Raw genomic sequence first — 17662 nt, forward strand, 5'->3', positions numbered from 1 at the left:
GTGGGGGACAAGGGGCTTTGCAGCTTTCTCTGTCTTGTTTCACAGCATCCTGAGCCTGTAAATCTCGACGCTGTGGCCACTCTCTGGGGTCCCTCCATTTTGATAAAGCGAAGCGAACAAAAGGCTCAAAACCTTCGTCGACGCGGGAGAGAAAAGGGTCCTAAAAGTACGATCCGTTTTGACAAGGACATTCAACAGAGTCAGTATGCAAATGCACCTTTTCCGCTTCTTTTATTCCTGGCCAATGACGCAACCACTCAGCGGCAGGGGGAGGGAGCTCACAGGGTGCACACTGGCTTTAGGATCCCTTAATATTGCTCTATAGTCTGTCCTACATTGCTACCAAAGATCCCAATGTCGGGTGTTATGTTTTCATCCACTACTCTGCGTGCGGGGACATTTACGTCCATACTTTTAATAGTGAAAGGGATGTTACTGGTGCCAGAAAAAAAAAAATTGTTACAAAGAAGGAAATTATCCCATGTATACCTAAGCCGTTTGGATACAATTTAAAACATTTTTAAGTCAGATACTTTTCCTCCAAAACCGTTTTAGGGCAAAAATCGACGAATCTTCATGATTCCCCTGGATTCTCCCATACACATTTTCCAGACATGTGCAACTCCTATCCTGCTCCCTCTTTTCCTTACAGTGACATTACACACTTGCGTGCACCGTGAGGTTGTTCCACTTCACTTGGCCGGAGAAGAAGCTCCGGTATTGAGATGAAGACGATCTTAATCGGAATGGCGCCAAAAGGACTCCGATAGCTCAATTTGCTTCCCATCCGAGCATTATGGCTGTTTGCCCTTCACGGTAAATATATGTGAAGAAGGGGGTAGAGTGCGTGGCTGGGTGGGGCAGTAAGGGACTCATTCGATAAAGACATGTGAGAGTGCCCCTTTGATAAAGGTTTTATCACCGAACTTGGAGTAACAAACAGTACCACTTGTTTTAAACCATGTGGCATTCACGCTGACTAGGTTTTGGCGGGCAAAGCAGATAAGCAAAAGTTACGTGCTTTTTTTTGTTTTGTGTTTTTAAAGCTGTTGACTGAGCGCTAATTAATGCACTAATTACAAATTTAGTTAAGTGATAGGCATTTTTTTTTCTCAAAAGCAATGTCCCTCATTTTTATATTCGTACTGCGAATAACTTAATTAATGAACTAAACTATAAGAGTCAGTTTCGATGCTGGCACCATCTATATCACAGCTTTGCCTGAGCTCTCGCCCTGGGTCCTGCCATGCTGGTTACTTCCGGGTTGGAGGTCCTTAAGTACAAAGCTTTTTCCAACCAAGTATTTCTCGACAGTATACTCATTGTTAACACATACGAGACTGGAATAAATGCATGGCAAGGTTGCCAACAACAGTGTTTGCTGGATCCAGAAATATTTGCGCGTATGCATGCCAAAAAGCTCAGGTCTCACTACTGCCCGCTTACTTAGAGCACAAGTCACAATACCACGTCAACCGAAAGACTAGAACAAAGCTTCATCTTAATGCAGCTTGAAGTTCGACTGAGAAGGAACAACATAGCTACAGATCGGATGGAAGAACACAACAGAAATGTGGCAGAATACACATTTTTGGGCCTACCTAAGATAATCAGTTGACACACCATTGTGCAACTAAGTACAGTTTATTTACAATGAAAAGAGGGAGCGATACTCAAATGCAACCCAGACTTGAGTGTGGCGCTCCACTCTAAGGGTCTTGAACGGTTCACAATCTACTTCCTTTCTCTGTGGTCCTCCCCGGTCATAGCACCAGCTGGAAAGACCAATGATGCCCGGCGGCACAGGTAACACCGATCTGCATTTTACTGAAACTTTCTTTGCCACCCAGCCTTAACAGTTACTGGCTCAATTTTCTTCTAGTCAGAGCTGACCACCAAAATTTAGGCTGGGCCATTATAAAACCTCCTGTTTCTTCCTTGCTGGTGTTTATCTTCACTCAGGATCGATGGGCAATGGTGTGTTTAGTAAATCCGCAGGTGAATTCACCAGCTTTCTATGTGTGACTGTCCGAAGGGACGCCGTGTAAAGGAAGCCCCTACTGTTACATTTGCACCTTTTGGCATTAGGATAAACAAGCATAATAAATATTCTGCAACAAGTTTTTAGAAACCCCCATTATGAAAGCAACTTTATTCCCTGGGTGCTTAATCAGAGCGCCTCTTTCATATAGCCAGATTCAGAATATTTACTAAAGGTCTGCAGAATACTGCATAGTGGCCTTCAATGTGAAATGGGCAGTTCAAACATTTTCTACTAACCATAAGAACACTGAAAATGCAATTTGTACACTTTGATATAGTGACATTCTAGCATCACTAGGGTGCACTTTATTGTAGGGGGCTATAGATAGGGGCATTTAATGCAACAACGTTTGCACATGCAATCAGTGAGTCCATGCTGACACTTTGCATATTGGTTCAAACTGGGTGCACTCATGTTTCTGCAAGCAGAATGGTGCTGCCCTTGGTTGAAATAGTACTGTTAATTAAGTTAGTCTCTTGAAATAGGATTTTTGCCTAAATACTACTTCACCAACCATTGAAGCAGAGGATGAAGGCATCAAAATGTCAGGCCGTGAGACAGGCATGGCTGGATCAGACCAGTTTAGTGAGGGAGTGGCCAACAGTTACCGTCACATTTTAAAGTTTTGCAGGCTTTCACCTCAATGGTAGCCATAGGCTACTCAGAGGTCCGCATGGTCCCCCATGGTCTCCCTGAAGTGATTGTAAATAATGTGTATTTTGAATTCCATATTCATGTGATATTGTTTGTTCATTATCGTATTTATTAAGTTTGCTAAATACGTCCTGAGAGTGGAACATTCTCAGGCAGAAACCATGATTGGCTAATCTAAATTATGCTGGCTGAAACCCTTCCCAGGTGAGAGAAGGTATGGTATATTGTTTGGGGGTCATGTAGCACAACTGTTCTTGATGAGGTCTTTTGCCTATGGCATGAAGGGTAAGTGAGACAATTTTCCAAGCAGCCTGTCAAGCTGGCTAGTTTTTGCCAATTTGAATCAACAGGAATAATTGTTAGAATAATACTTTTATCGTTTGCAATGTAAGTTTATTTACTTAGCATTCTATTACAAAATTGGATTCCTTTTTTAATAACATTGTACAGTTTATAAAAGTGTTCAAGATTTTAGGCAATTTTGTTAGGATCAAAATACATTTTCATGAACTTCACTCATCCTGCTTTTACTGATACAAATTGAATTATTCAAAACAAGAAATGTAACCAGCATGTTACATCAGCTTGTTTTACTCTAATTGACTTACTGATTTCACTTGCCCTTTTAGAAATAAATATTGTTGTGAAGCATAGTGCAATCCACAGCAAAATAAAAATGGAATAGTAACCAATTGTAAGCAATGTGTTGTGCGCACACACACACATTTATATAGACACACACATACAGTACCGCTTATTGGCAATATTGCAGATACAGAAATTAGCTACTGCGGTCCAGATGCCATTGCAGGAGCCCTACCTACTTGGTTACAATTTTAGCCTGGTTCATCATTTGAAAAAGCACCTTAGAAATCACTTACTCGTACTCCCTCCCATTCTACGGCACCAGGAGCAGAATAGCTTCTGTTTGAGGCATGAACTCCAGGGGCTGATTTACATGAAGAGCCACTATGACGCAACAGGCATTTGCACCAACTTCATACACCATGTAGAAAGAATTGCAAGTGCTTGTGCAGCCCTTCTATAACATGTATTGTTATGGCACACGGCATTCCCTCATTTGCATGGGACTCAGCCCAATGCAAAAGAGACAACACTTTGTCTTTGCATGTTTGCTATATTACAGCTGTGGATGCAGAGGAAAAGAGTATGTCAGGTGGCGCACTAAAAATTTAAAAACTCACTCATTTTGGAGAACAACACACCTGTACTAAAATGTTTGGCAACAATTTGCAATGAAAATAAAAATGACACTCTCGGAACTTGTTTTCCTAGGAAACAGTTTTAACTCCCAAGTACAAAAATGTTGTGACTTCAGTACACTTACAGATTTAATCCTGTGGAAAATGTATGAATAGTTCTACTCTTCAGGCATTAGAGCATTATTCAAAGATAACTTGTTAGACCAATATGGGGGACTGCAGCATGGATTCCTGGCATCACGTCTGCCTGGAGGGCAATTTCTCTACACTCTTATTTTGAGATAATTCCGCTATATTTGACTCCATGGCTCTACGGTTGGTATATAGATGTCCCTTTCTCTCGAGTAAAGCTGTAAAGGTTATTTTTATAGTGTCACTAATCTGCAGCACCAATTTGTTTTGATAAGTTTTAGACTGGAAATGGTGCATCACCTAGTAGCGTTCCCTAACATGAGGTCCTGTCCTACTGAAACAGTGTGTTGTCCTTGTGATGGGTTCAGCAAACAGAACACCTTGTACTCTATGCTGTTCTGTAAATTTTATGTGCAACTTAGGATCTTTTGCCTTAAACCTTTTTTTATTGCCCAGAATATAAGAACCCATCAGGCTGCATTGGAATTTTTATCTGACTTAAATAATCCCCATTTGTGTTATAATGTGGGGTCATATATTTTAAATGTTATCTATGTAAGGAAGAGCATTATTTTCTAGATACATGCAGACCCTATATAAGCATTTGCATTGGATGCGCTCTGTTTTTATTTGTTTTAATTATTTATGAATGTTGATATTGTGAATGGACTTGCACATAATGATTTATTTATGTACTTTTATGGCTATTCTGTATTTGCCGAATAAAGTTTACAAACCGAAACCGAGTATGTCAGGTGGCGCACTAAAAAATTTAAAACTCTCTCACTTTGGAGAACAACATTCCTGAACTAAAATGTATGCCAATTATTTGCAATGAAAATAAAAATGACACTCTCAGAACCTGCTCTTGTAAGAAACAGTTTTAACCCCCAAGCACAAGTGTTGGGACTTGTGACTTCAGTGCACTTACAGATTTAATCAGTTGGAAAATGTGTGAATAGTTATTCTCTTCAGGCCTTAGAGCATTATTCAAAGAGAACTTGTTGGACCAATATGGGCGACTGCAGTATGGATTCCTGGCATCACTTCTGCCTGGAGGGCAATGTCTCTGCACTCATGTTTTGAGATAGTTCTGCTATATTTGACTCCATGGACCACAAACCTCTTAGCTACGTTTATAAGGTTAGAAGTAAGGACCTGGCAATAACTGAATTAATCTCTTCTATAATCTGATATAAAGTGACAATCCTTGCATCTTTCTATTCCCTTCCTTGGAGTGTGTCAGAGAAGTTTGTCATCTTCACTAGTCTTTTAAATGTTTACCTTGGCCTTCTAATATTTTTTTTTTTAGGGCAACCAATTTTCATTTGTTCGATTTGATGTTGACACCCAGATTTCATTCAGCCTCTCACCATACAGGTTATCTCCTGCTCTGCTGTTCTAGAGATAAACTCTTAGGTAACATGCAAAGAGTAACGTGACCTTTTGCATCTCAGATCTGAGAGTACTTTGTCCTAGGTTCATGTCCTACCCCACAACAATGACAGAGAAACCTAAATTTCATACATGCACCAAACTAAACCTAAATTCTGCTTCCAATCCTCCAGCCCATGATAACCGTTCATCTGAACATGTGTGTGATTGTTACTTGATTGGAATGTTGATGCAATATGTCTCTGTGGGTTCCATCATATCTGCTGTGTAAAAGAAGGAGCATATCCAGAATGCTGCTTCATGTATCTTGACACCTGCTAGGGGAACAGTCATGTGTCTCCTATCTTAATAAGCAGAAGTAAGTAATGTCCTTTTACTTCTGCCTCATACTGTTCGAGCGCTCGTCATCCCTGGTATTGGCTTTTGGAAATTATGTCTTGAATGACTTCCGTGTAAGAGAATGGGTGGCAAGGCTGGGGACTTGTCGCGCAGCACGCTCGCATTTGTCTCCTTTGGTGGAGTTACTTGCTCAAACTTCAGCTCAACCCTTTGGTAGGTATGGCACAGAGCAGCAAGGCTTAGCAAAGGAACAGCGTGTAAAGAATTTAACAACACCAAACAACGAAATAAGAAAGTCACTAAACAAAATAACAACAATTTATAAAAAATAGCATATTTTTATGAATTTGTAGAGTCCACCGGAGGGTTCAGGAGATATGAATTTGTAAAGCATTTAAAAACTTTAACATCATGTGCAAACAAACATTGGTAAGTTAAAACTTTGCAAACTTTTGAAAACTTTGTAAAAGTTTGACACACTGAGTTCAGTGACTCCTCCCCGACTTGGGCTACCAAATCCAACAGGACAGGGGTCTATGAGCTTAGAAAGCAAACTGTGGACAGTTACCTGCCCACCAGAGCATCTTTGAAGCAAGTTCCAAACTTTTTAGGACAACCGCTATTGACTTCTATGGAGTGGTCCCGATGCTGAGGGATGCAGGCTTAAGGATTCTTAATGGTTGCTCCAGATGCTGTACAGTCCACAGGAGTGAAATCAGGTCAAGTCCTAATTCAACAGGTGAGTGGGGGCAACTCTGGTCACGAATCTCAGGGTCTCACGGAGTTCTCTATGCAGGGGTCAAAGGGCTGCTGATGCAAACCTTTTGTTCTTGCAACACAGTGGTTCCGGGGCAAACATTTGGTGGGGGCTAGTGTCCCTTGGGTGGATGAATCCAGTCACAACCAACACCCATGGGTTTAGCAGACTTGGGTGCATCTTCTGGATATTTCCAAATTGTCTGTCGAAGTGTCTAGCGTCCAGTAGCAGCAAAACAGATGTGGTGGCTACCAGGAATGCAGTTTGGTCTCTTCCAGCTTCAATGTCCCCAGTGACATTTTGGGGGGCCAGCCAACTGACCCTTGGAGCCTCTGATTTGGATTGGGGCCAGGCATTAACTTTTCGCCAAGCCAGGCACACAGAGCAGGGTCCAAACTCCACTAGCCCAAAGTGCAGCAGGTGCAATCGCTCCGGCGTTGCATCCTCTCTTTGTGTGCTTCCAACAAGTACTTGCTAGATTTGGACCAAGTGCGTCATTGGTCCATATCCAGCAAGTCCTGAAGTCTTGGGTGCCAGGGGTGCCCCTTATATCACAGTAAGGTGCTGAGGGGACAACATTGTCACAAGCCAATGGGCTAGTAGGTCCCCCCTCCTCCCTGGTGACAAAGTTCTGGTGATGCGTGAGCCAGAGCGCACTTTGCACGCCTCCAACATGGTTGAAGTCCTCCTAGAGTGTGAGGATCTCAATAGCCCACTCCCTGGGGGCTACCATGAGCGGAACCCTCATGGAAAACCGGTTCTGAAACCCGTTTTCCCTCCTTTGGCCCTGGCTCTACCCTGTCTTGGGAAAACTAAGTGTTTCCTGCACATGAGTGTTGTCACAGTGGCCCTTCAAAGGCGGCATCGCCATTTGATGCTTGCCTTTTGGGGTAACACCCTTTGCAGCCTATCCTATCGGTGGGAGTAATACCTCCAATGCAGCAACAGCCTTTGTTCTCAGCCTAGGTGTAATTTACCCATCTCTCCAGGTGGGTAGAAACCTGTCTCAGTTCCTATGCCTCTCTGAAGCCACTTGACTAGCTGGGTCAAAGTATGGCAACGTTCGCAAAAGTGGCCTTCATTAAAGTGGACCTAAAAACTGACTGCACCGTTGAGTCACATTTGATGTCCCCTTTAATTTGATACCTTACATGAGAGGATTGGGTAGCCTCTGTCAGAAGTTAGACGCATTGGAGTGCCAACCATTAACTCTGCTATTACTTTATAAGGCTACTTAACTGTCCTCAGCAAATACTGGCACTTTAGGGCTTTGCTGTATAGACACACCAGAAAATATACATCTGTCTTAACAATGTAGAGTTCCTAGCCATAGGGCTTCATAGGCCTGCCTTAGAGACTTATTTATATAGTTAAGGAACTAGTGGACTTTGACATTATTGGTAATGGCAGAGTCGAATGTGCAGTGCATGAACGGCCTGTCCTCTGCAGTCTGCAATGGCAACTGAAAGTTGTGTTTTCACTTTGTTGCACACAGAGTGGCACAATCAGTGCTGCAGCTCGTGTGGACAGCCAGCCTTACATACCCTTGGTACCTGGGTACCATATACTAGGGACTCATAAGTAAGTCAGCACATGCCAATTGGGAATATCCAATTCAACATATTGCTTTGGAAAGGGAAAGAACATTGTCACTGATGTCTGGGCAGCAGGCCTCAGAGCACTGTCAGAGTCGCAAACCAGCAACTAGTATTCCAAACCTGGGGCAAATGTTGGAGGAAACCTGCAAAAAGCCTGCTTCCTTATTCTCAAAAAACATTTTTTCTGCCCGTGGGAGTAGCGTTCTGTGCAAGTGCAAGCCTGGGCTTTGCAAGATACTGACCTCACTACTATGCTGAGGTACGTGCACTGGATACTTCTTCCCTCTCAAATTACATTCACGACTATATCAGGATTTCTGAGTTAAACCATGTTAATCTTTCTGCCATCCTGAATTGTGGCCCTTTTTAATAGGTTTCAAATGTTTAAACATAGCGGTTATTTTTATTCTTGTGTTTGTACTTTTTATTATATAAATTAACTCTATTTTTGTTTGGCTTACCACTCTTAACAGTGAATTTTAAAGCTTACTAAGTCAGTCAGGTGTGTGTTTAGTTTGCGTTTTGGGAACATTTAATCAAAATACAATGTGTAGTGCATGAAGTAGACCACCCCTTTCACAATGTCAAGCTCAGAAGCTACATTCTGTCTCGCACTCTCACCTGCTGTGGAATACTGCCTCTATTTCATTATTCATTATTTCAGACTACCACAGAGTTTTTCATGTTCTCTCAGCACAGCCCACCAACAAGCAGACAGGATTTAGTCTCATCAGGGTGCCCAATAGATAGACATAATTTTAATCTTATTCGTGGAGTGTGTAATGCATGACGACCGATCAAAAGCAAACACCCAGTAATAATTTGCTTCATATAAAACCATTGGGGCTCATTCGGCGATCAGGCACTGCTCCAAACTCTTGTGTGCCCCACTAACCAACAGCTAAATATGTGTGTCATTAGTTAACAAAGGGAAACATAGCTTTGGGTCAAGGTGTAAATTCATAAGAGGCTTTATATAAATAATGAGCGGATTTGGGATTGGGAAGTCCCCAGGAGCACCTCACAGCCCGGCTAAACTGGGCAGGAGATAGAAGGATCCAAGGGGCATCTTGCGAAACAGCAGAGAATAGTTATTACTGCCAAAGGTCATTGACAGATCCACTAAGAAGAGCTGGGTAGGGCCCCCGCCCCCACCTGCATAACTGTATTGTTTAGCACTTTCATCACTACTGTTCCCTACCATGCCTGAGAAGTATGACCAACTGGTGTGTATTTAAGATTTTTTGCTCTCAAGAAGATCTTGCATCTAGGTTACAACAACCTTTTCAACACCCTTGGAAGGCCAGCAGAAGACCCTCAATGTATCACTGGTTATCGAGGATGCTATGAATGACATTTGTCATTGAGATTTGCTTTGGCGAGTCTCTTACACTACCACGCTCGCTCATTCCATTACTCCTCCTTTTGGATCAGAGACCGATGTCTTCTCATTGTAATCTGACCTAGGAGACAGAAGTGAGGAGCATGGTATAGCAGAGTGGAGCAAGGCACTTTTCATATTTCCACTTTATGTACATTTGTAAGAAGGGTTTTCTTTTTTTGCCTCCATCCCATTCTACATTTGTAAGTTTGTAAATTAAAGCAATTCAAATTATGATCTGACTTGAATTTATTTGTTTACATAGACGTTTAGCAGAGCATTGCAAGTCATCTTGTGGTCAACTCAGGACTCTGTCGTTGTTACTACCAAAGGTCTGTGTACATTAAGGGCAGCAGAAGATAAAGTCTAATCGGAATTAGGTGAACCCTCCATTTTGAAGTTGAATATTTACATCTCCTGCCCTAGGTGAGTATCAACTGTAAGCCAGTTCAAATACTTTAGTTTCCATATTTGTCACTGTGTACATTGTTCAGTTTTGCCCTCAAGCATGGGCTGACAGTATTCAAACACCTGGAGATCTAAACACTCCGGCATCTACCAACTTGTTTCAGACAGATGGGCCACTGGGCAACCAGATGTGCTTCCTGGGATGGCAGGTCCAAGTAGGGCCATAGTTGATGTTCAAAATATGGGCCTTTCTTCCAGTACACCATCTAGAGTCACCTGAACCAGAACCTAATGTCAGCCAGGAGGCATAAGAACGAGATCAGTGCTAGTTTCATACCACCTCATTTTCGAAGGTTCCAATAGACTCACTTCCCTGACGATGATGGACACATTTCAACTCTCCTTGCTTCAATCAACAATGAATTCAGCATGCATTTATCTGATAGACTACCGGTGCACGGTTGGATCTCTTCTACATTTAGAGGCATGAACTGAATACATAGGTATTGAATGTACACATTGGTGCTACTTGACACAGATGCACAGAGGACAACATGCTTCTGGAGAGGAGTGGCCGGGATAAAGAGCAGAGTCCTGTGAGAGGGAAAACTGAGGAACACAGCCCCTGGGAAAAGAGGACCTGACGCAAGAACTGCCACAGCTGGACATCACCGTAGATCATGTCTTAAAATTCCTTTTCTGTACTGAATTTATTTTCGTAGTCTACTTTTCTAGCACACCTGTATTTTCACTTTATCCCACCTTTATTGTCTCTAATTGTTTTAAGACAACAATAAAGGATTGTGGGGGTTAGGGGTAACTACGTGATACTTATAAACCTTTGAATGCAGTGCAACATACTCAGAGTGCTATGCATTCATAACCTCAACCTCACGCATGCTTGTGCTCCCAAATGTGTCAGGAGTGCACAAAATGAATATTATCGTAATATTCAAATTTCTGCTTTTCCTATCAGAAATGAGTTTATTTAGAAATGTATGTTTGGCAGACTAATACCGGACTTCCGCGAAAACCTCCAGGGCTCCTTCAGATAATCTCACACAAACGTGTCTAGCCACTTTCGGTCACCAACCTTTACGTCCGCCGTCTAGAGTCCAGTTTGCTTCTCTTTGCTTCGCATGTTGTGCCATGTGTTGTGTTAAGCTAGCTGATGTCACATTAGGTTTTGTTATTGGGTGTAACATTTGCCACCAGGGAGAGCTCTCTTTGTTGACATTCCAGTGGCCTCCCTCCCTGACAGCAGGACATGTCTATGTACCCTCGAAGCCAGTGGTAAGTACTGGGCCTGTTTGTTTCATCTGTGGTATTGTGTCACTGTCCCGTGAAGAATGCCATGTACTGTTCCACAACAGTCGCAGCTACGTATCTTGGTTCACTTCTGCCAATACCACAGGGTTTAAAGCACAGTAGTAGCTTGGCACGTCATTTCATGGAAAGACAATTTAACAAATCCAGCGCTCAAGGAAGAGAAAATACAAATGTACGTCACTTTGAAGTCTCTTGTCCTTTCCTTAAACCTGACCCTGTTGTTTTGCAGTCCTTCATTGCTGCTCTCAGTTTTAGGCGCCGAAGCCCCAACCTCTCTTGTTTAATGTGTACGTTCACTCCCGTTTTGCTATAGGTAGGATCCTTTATAACAGCGTGAACCGCTGACATTTTAGGGTTTACTTGGGCGGTCGCATATCGTTTCTGGTGATTATAGCGAGGATTATTGAGTGCATTCATATCAAATGTGCGGCATTTATATGTTCTTTGTCCTGCACTTGTATACGTAAAAGTGCGCGGACGCATTTTATTTACAGTGACACTCGTACCACAAAGAAAGACTGCTGTATAAAACAGAAAGGGTTGCAGTAATGGCGGTTATATTTAATCTGTCATGGTATATGTCTGTGCCGCGGGTGATTCCAGCAAGTAAAATTAAACTACAGATTGAGATTTATAAAAGCAGCGCATTTTCACCGTGGAATGGTACGACCTTCTCTGCGCAGCCACCAGCGCTGTCTCAAGGGTGTGTGTGTGGGGGGTGTTGGGGGGCACGTAAGTGTCTCAACACAGCCATCATAGCAGAAGTCTGCAGACCCAGCAAAGCGGCACAGCTCCTGGGCAGGGGGCGCGCACCACGGAATAGCGCGCCCCCAATACAGGTGCGGGCCGGGTCGAACCGGTTTTGGCCAGCAGCCCAACTGTGGCTGCCGCGAAATTTTTTGAAAATCGCGCTCACCCCGAGGGGTGAGCCGATTGGCTGAAGGGGGTGTGGTGGGGGCTCACAGGTAGTCAGCAGGGGCAGCCCGAGTTAGTTAAAAGGGGGACTCAAGTCCCTCTAGGGTCAGGTTGTTTTCTTGACCCTGGGGCTGCCACTGACGATCGACGCTCTCCTCCAGAGGACTGGAGGAATTCTTTCCCGCCCACCCATCCCCAAAGAATAGCAGGATTAGGAAGACCTTAGGAGGGAAGGAGTCATGTTTTGGCACAAAACAGGTGGATAACCTTGGCATCAAGAATACTAGTGCAGGCGAACTCAAGACGGTATCATGAGCTTGTTGGCTCAAACCAGGGTGGCGGTGCTGTGGGTTTAGGAAAGGGGCTTGGGACGACCGCTACCGCGAATGTCCATAGCTCCCCCCACGGTACTCCATTACATGGCCCTGGAATTTTTTAATTTGGGGGGATGAGACTGCGCCAGGGGACCAAGGTATGGCTCGGTTGCCCAGTATCATTCCCATTGGGTGCCAGGGGGGATCCCTTGCTTAGGGTTGGCTCTGGCATGGTTGGATTGGGGGACAGTTTTCATGCTGGCCCGCGCCCCTTCTATCTTGAGGGGGCAGGTGAGTCTTGCCTTGTGAAGCGTAATTGGTTTTGGGGGAAACACGGCCCCCAGTTTACAGACGATGCCACAGGTGCCTGGTGGGTGGACAACCATGACTCCTTTTTAAGATTTGAGATGTATATTGTAAATAATTATGGAAATTTAAGGATGAAAAGAAATACTGTACATATGATGATATTTTTATGTCGTGTTTATATGGTTGTGAATAAATACGGCCTGAGAATTGTTATATTCTCTATCGCAGGAAGGTTTCAGTCTGCTTTGCTTACTGTGAACATAAAGCATGTTGCTCCAAGTAGTGGATCATAGAGGGAAAACCAGTGTGAACTGTTTTTGTTTGTGGGTATCGATGCGGTCCCCCACCTGTGCTATCTATCATGCAGTACGGCAGTAACGCGCAGCCGGCAGTGTGCAATACACAGAGGTGTGCTAAAACAGCAAAAGAGAAAATGGTACATAACTATAAAAATGATTACAAAGTGCAGTTCAACTAATTAACAGTAAAAGTTGTAGAATATATTTCCTGCTCACTTCGACTTGCTATTCTCAGTACATTCCATTTAACCAAGTAATCGCATAAATAAATATGTGACGACGGAAACCGAACCTGCCCAAAATACATTGAAATAAAAAGCAAGAACACGTGTAACTGTAATGAAAGCTGCCACTCTTCGCCTACCTGCTGATTTCTTCTGCTGCCTATTAGTCTGTTTTCACTGGCACCCTTGCGTAGGGTCAACAATGCGATGTACATAAACTAGAATACATAAATGCAACGCCCCAAATAAAGTCCAGACGTTGGACGCTTGGATCGCACAGTGACATACCATTCATCATACGACAGATGCAAGTACAAAGTTATATGCGTGGTGAGCAGAACAAGGGCAAAATCCTTCGCCACACCCATTAATTCCTGTGAGTCTCGACATTAAAGGCATTTAATTTTCACATTAACAGACACAAATCTCTTATAAACTAAGCTTTCTACATCTGTCTTCTAAGCGCACACTACAAAACGTATACAACCGACGATGTCGTTCTGAGAGTTTGTATGAAAGTGAGCCCAGTTTAAGAAAGCGCTACATTAATTCCTGTGATTCTCGACATGAAAGGCATTTCATTTTCACGTTAGCAGACACAAATCCCTTATAAACGAAACTGTCTACATCTGTCTTCTAAGCGCACACTGCCAAACATATACAGCCGACGGATGTAGTTCTCAGAGTTTGTATGAAATTCAGCCCCGTTTAAGAAAGCGCTACAGCCCCACAATACTGATACAAGGCGCTATATAAATCCTGATAACATACCACTCCTGCTAGCAATAGCATGTAAAAGGATCCAGTTCAGGATTCCAAACTCCAGACATTATTCATATAATGGATAAAAAGATGCATGTGTGTTAGAAGTAACATGAGCTAGTTACTTAGGTCACCTTTTATAAAATCTCAGTTGACACAGAACATGTATAGCCCTTTACGCCTCGCAGGGGGGTGGTGGAAAGCGTGATGTAAATAATACAATACAACTTAATGTCATCACCAGTATTATTACAAAGTTTCAAATTCACAATTTTTGTTGGGGTCAGCCTGTTATATGACTGCTGTAGTTAGAAATGGATATCCATTACACATTTGCATGAGTTCAAATCGTAAATCTTGAAAAAAAACAGATGAATGCGGTAAAGTATTTAAAACACAGCACTGGGTAAGAAATTGAGTGTACAGTGTAACCTACTCTCGCACTTCGGCGGCGCGTTGTCATGTTCCCGGCGTGGTGAAGCCCCTTCACTGCGCCTCGCTGAGGCCCCTTACTGATGCTGAATGATGAGCCATGCTTACTCTGAAACCTCTGCGAAGAGGTCAGACTAAAGGCCTCCAGACAAAACGCCGACAGCAGGCACAATAAAGACTGACAACCAGACAGACGTGGCCAGACTCGGAGAAACGGTGCCCTAAGTGGAACAGCATCACTCGCAGCCCTCCTTTCACTGGAAACATTTAAAAAGAGACGGCTTTCGAAAAGCCCGGCACAGAGACGCAACAAGCATTTTATTCCAACCGCCTGCTTTCCCACAGAAGTACCGCTTGCAGTGCTAGATAGGAGCCGACCTGCTCTGCGGAGGCTCCGGCAGATACTCCGCGGGTTTGCTGAAAAGATCTGAATGCAAATGCTCCGGGCGGAAGTGCGGGAGCCGGGCTCGGGCCGCGAGGGGTGTGCGCTCCGGGAGCTGCCCGCGTCCCTGGCCCTGTGACTGCAGCAGCGGCCGCCTCCCCCGCACAGCGGTGCGTCCAGTGCTTCACTGGAAGTGCGCAGGGATCCCGGGGGAGGGTCTGCAGTATGCAAAGCAGGGGGCAGAGAGCACCCCGTCCAGCCCCCCGAAGTCACCGGCGGCAGTGCCCGTGCGAGGCCAGCAGCACCGTGGGACGAGCCGAGCACGGGCACTGGGACGCCCACCATCACTTGTTCGCACCGCTGGGGGGGCGGTCGCAGCGAACCGGCATATTTTAGTGTCTACAGAACGTACCCCGGCCCCCACCCCTTCCTGCTCTCCGGCGCCCAGCACATATTCATAGTGGGCAGCGAGACCTGCTCCATCCACGCGCACTCCGGGGCTGAGGACACCGCTCTGAGGTGACTCCGGGGAGAACCGAGGCGCTGCCCGCAGACTCGACACCTGAGGCTGACTGATGCAGACACTACCCGGGCGGGATCCCCATCCGCGGGCACCACCCGCTCTCACCCGCCCCGCGGTGCACTCACCGTCCCGGAGCTCTCCCTCGGCGGCCCAGCTCCCGCCCGGGGCTTCTGCCGGGGAGCTGCCCAGCCCCGCAAGGTGCTCGCTGCGCCTGGCCCCGCTCCTCGCCAGACCCTGGCGACTCCCGCGATGCCCGGCCCGGCGGAGGCTTCGGCCCGCCTCCTCCTGCGCTGCCCCAACAGGTGCTGCCGCTGGGGGCAGCGCTGCCCGGCGCGGGATCTGCAGCGCAGAGACGGGGCAGAGGGCATGCTCGGGAGCGGCGAAGGCAGAGCACAAAATGCGACCTCTTGCAATCACTTCCTCTTCAAGAAACCATCCCCGTTTGCCAGGCCTCAGAGAGGCGTAAATGCGTTAAGATCCAAACTATAAGTATGGAAGGTCATTGAGGGGCTTTCAGTAAAAACATATATTCAAAAGTTATCTCCATGTGTAAAAAAAATATAAGAGACGTCCTCTTTGAAAGGTGTCTTGTGGAGACGTTTCTCCCTTCAGTACGAAGACTGTCACTCAAAGTTTACATGAATTGGAACTTAACAACAAGGAGTGACAAAACCCAGGCTATAAAACGCAGTGAAGAAAAATCCCACGTGTCTTTCTTGTGCACTTACTAAACAATGTGCGGATTGCGCAGAAAGTGTTTTCTTGTCACTCAGTGGTTAGTACGTTCTAGTTCTCTTGCGGGCTTCTCGGCATTCCGCAGATTGTTCAGGGTGGATCGCTGTATCGGAATGCGTCCAAGCGGCTTCTCAGGCACATTTATGGCCACTGTATAGGAACCCCTGTGGCTACTGGCTCATAAAAGGTAAACGAGTACTCTGTATGGGAAGAATGTGTTTTAGTTGCTTTGTTGTGTATTGCAGTATAGCATCATTGGTCCTCTGCAACTCGTTGTCTTCATTGGAGCTTACATCATTCTAATGTTGAAGGCCTGGGTGGAATTTTCATTTCCGCTGGTGTTACCTTTGTAATGCGAAATTACTAATAAATTAAAATTCCTGCTGCTATACCAGCGGAATTCAACAACAGGCAGTCTTTTCTCTAATTTAAAAACCACTGGATACCAATTGGTGCTCTTGTATCTGAAGTGATTAAAACCTTTAGTCACTGCAGAGTATGTGAGGGTACTCTGTGGTATTTGGCCATGCTATTTTCTTATGCAAAATGGATCCTTGCTTACATTTTTGGACATGAGGGTGCATTACGCAATAAGAAAATAGCACCAAATGCCAACTTTGCTTTGTCACAGAATTCTGTAGAATGTGGCAGAATTTTAATATAATTCCATGGAATCAAACTTCGCGATTTCTGCCCACCTCTAATGTTGATTCAGTGTCAGCCCATAGTGGTGTCAGTTGTGAACATTATTTCTGTCCATCCCCACGGTGCATAGTTTTGAAGGATGAGCTTCAAAGTGCTATGAAACAGGGTAGAGAGGAGATTTAAGTAAGTGTCCCTTATATTTAGGAACATGAAGGTGGCATCTCCATTAGCCCAATGTACTTTAGATTTGATTGTCTCCAAATATCAGGGGTCCTACATACAGCAGCGGCTCCTGGCAATAACACTCTTCAGGGTGGGGGTGGGGTCGCGCAAAGGGTGGGAATAATAAAAAAAAACTTACCTGCTGCATGCTGCCTCTGTGATTTTTTTCTTCTTCTCCCCCACCCAATCCAGACGCTTCTCATCATGTTGTTACCCAGCATGAGAGAAGGCCTGGATTGGTCTGAGTGGGCTGAAATGCTATTCGTTGGAGACTCGGAGCCTGCACTGGTTCTTCACCCAGGGTGTGCAACAGAGCCCGGGTGTAGAGTTCTTAGTGTGTATGTCGGTTAGTGCGGCCGGCCAAACCGACATGCGCACTTAGAGTGCACACTAATCCTCCTCCCCCTGGTGACGAGGATAGCCCCGCCCTACACTCGGCAGACTGACCAAGGAGGAAGTGAAAAATAAAATAATAATACAAAATGTGTATTATCATTTTATTTTTCTGCTGCCTTTCAGCATTGGGGCGAGGCACCTTCGCCTTAAGGAAGGTGGCACCCTGCCTACAGATTGTTGTGGTTCATGGGTGTAGAATCTACTGACAATATGCCTTCTAGACCATAGCGTCGCTTGCCACAGA

The 17662-nt window shown here is 44.8% G+C and overlaps 1 protein-coding gene across 4 annotated transcripts in view; it reads right to left on the reverse strand.

Moving 5' to 3' along the window:
- Positions 1–16129, reverse strand: part of SHROOM3 (shroom family member 3) — a 318758-nt gene extending 302629 nt beyond the window's left edge. For 2 of the 4 annotated variants that reach the window (XM_069236828.1, XM_069236826.1), the window contains exon 1: positions 14520–15262. The gene's annotated coding sequence lies outside the window, so the exon portion shown is untranslated. Of the gene's footprint in view, positions 1–14519; positions 15263–15545 lie in introns of those variants that run through there. The other 2 variants (XM_069236827.1, XM_069236829.1) reach the window with 2 other exon arrangements.
- Positions 16130–17662: the final 1533 nt, after the last annotated feature.

The sequence above is a fragment of the Pleurodeles waltl genome, chromosome 1_2, assembly GCF_031143425.1.
Source record: "Pleurodeles waltl isolate 20211129_DDA chromosome 1_2, aPleWal1.hap1.20221129, whole genome shotgun sequence".
Classification (NCBI taxonomy): domain Eukaryota; kingdom Metazoa; phylum Chordata; class Amphibia; order Caudata; family Salamandridae; genus Pleurodeles; species Pleurodeles waltl.